The sequence below is a fragment of the Oncorhynchus mykiss genome, chromosome 12 (genome assembly GCF_013265735.2).
Source record: "Oncorhynchus mykiss isolate Arlee chromosome 12, USDA_OmykA_1.1, whole genome shotgun sequence".
Lineage (NCBI taxonomy): Eukaryota > Metazoa > Chordata > Actinopteri > Salmoniformes > Salmonidae > Oncorhynchus > Oncorhynchus mykiss.
The window spans coordinates 75,745,385-75,747,772 of record NC_048576.1 but is presented as its reverse complement, the minus strand read 5'-3'; positions in this window follow the sequence as shown (position 1 = coordinate 75,747,772).

Genomic DNA, 2,388 nt, shown 5'->3' with positions numbered 1-2,388 from the left:
GCATTGGTTCTGTCCTTTTTGACACATTGAGGGGATAAAGAAAATATACAGAAACAAGCAGTGATTTTCAACCAGGAATGGATATTCACTATAGACCAGAGGTAACTTGATTCAGCCGTGGGACGATTTATTTCTGAGTGAATAGGGGGCTGGAACATAATGATAATCATTTGTACACTGCAAATTGACCACAAGTAAGACCAGATAGATATTGTATTTGGAAATAACATTATCATTTCATACCATACATTTAGACACTATCACATGTCTCTCTCCTTATTCAAGGGAATACCTGGGAACAGATTTACTAGATTAACATCATAATTTGTACTAAAAACTACATTAGACATACAAATAAGGCAATACTATAGTGTCCCTTCATTCAGATGTAGAAGCTAAACACTCAAATTCCACTTTCTGAGATCCCAATGACTAAGAATGAGGACTCCATGGCACCTGTTGTATAGGACTGGGCAGAGCTGATTTTAGTTCAGAGCAGAGGCACTGCATCTCTTCCTCTCTCTCTGTCAACTACTTCCTGCACACACACACTTGAGGTTATCTTGGTACAAGTAAGATGACATTTCACAAAAGCATTCACAGACAAGCACATGTATGAACACAAATGCACTTTTACATCTACCCACCACAGCCACACACACAATGCTATGCAATTTCTCGGAGCAAACAAAACTCATTATCCTTGTAAACCTGCTTTATAAAGGTGAGTCATTCAGAACAAACTCTGTCTTCATCATGTGACAGGGTGGGGGTATGCATTCTCAAAGGTCTACAGTTGAAGTCGGAAGTTTACACACACCTTAACCAAATACATTTAAACTCAGTTTTTCACAATTCCTGACATTTAATCCCAGTACAAATTCCCTGTCTTAGCTCAGTTAGGATCACCCCTTTATTTTAAGAATGTGAAATGTCAGAATAATAGTAGAGAGAATGATTTATTTCAGCTTTTATTTCTTTCATCACATTCCCAGTGGGTCAGAAGTTTACATACACTCAATTAGTATTTGGTAGCATTGCCTTTAAATTGTTTAACTTAGGTCAAACGTTTCAGGTAGCCTTCCACAACCTTCCTACAATAAGTTGGGTGAATTTTGCCCACTCCTCCTGACAGAGCTGGTGTAACTGAGTCAGGTTTGTAGGCCTCCTAGCTCATACACGCTTTTTCAGTTCTGCCCACAAATTGTCTATAGGATTGAGGACAGGGCTTTGTGATGGCCAATCCAATAGCTTGACTTTGTTGTCCATGAGCCATTTTGCCACAACTTTGGAAGTACAGTGCCTTGCGAAAGTATTCGGCCCCCTTGAACTTTGCGACCTTTTGCCACATTTCAGGCTTCAAACATAAAGATATAAAACTGTATTTCTTTGTGAAGAATCAACAACAAGTGGGACACAATCATGAAGTGAAACGACATTTATTGGATATTTCAAACTTTTTTAACAAATCAAAAACTGAAAAATTGGGCGTGCAAAATTATTCAGCCCCCTTAAGTTAATACTTTGTAGCGCCACCTTTTGCTGCGATTACAGCTGTAAGTCACTTGGGGTATGTCTCTACCAGTTTTGCACATCGAGAGACTGAAATTTTTTCCCATTCCTCCTTGCAAAACAGCTCGAGCTCAGTGAGGTTGGATGGAGAGCATTTGTGAACAGCAGTTTTCAGTTCTTTCCACAGATTCTCGATTGGATTCAGGTCTGGACTTTGACTTGGCCATTCTAACACCTGGATATGTTTATTTTTGAACCATTCCATTGTAGATTTTGCTTTATGTTTTGGATCATTGTCTTGTTGGAAGACAAATCTCCGTCCCAGTCTCAGGTCTTTTGCAGACTCCATCAGGTTTTCTTCCAGAATGGTCCTGTATTTGGCTCCATCCATCTTCCCATCAATTTTAACCATCTTCCCTGTCCCTGCTGAAGAAAAGCAGGCCCAAACCATGATGCTGCCACCACCATGTTTGACAGTGGGGATGGTGTGTTCAGCTGTGTTGCTTTTACGCCAAACATAACGTTTTGCATTGTTGCCAAAAAGTTCAATTTTGGTTTCATCTGACCAGAGCACCTTCTTCCACATGTTTGGTGTGTCTCCCAGGTGGCTTGTGGCAAACTTTAAATGACACTTTTTATGGATATCTTTAAGAAATGGCTTTCTTCTTGCCACTCTTCCATAAAGGCCAGATTTGTGCAATATACGACTGATTGTTGTCCTATGGACAGAGTCTCCCACCTCAGCTGTAGATCTCTGCAATTCATCCAGAGTGATCATGGGCCTCTTGGCTGCATCTCTGATCAGTCTTCTCCTTGAATGAGCTGAAAGTTTAGAGGGACGGCCAGGTCTTGGTAGATTTGCAGTGGTCTGATACT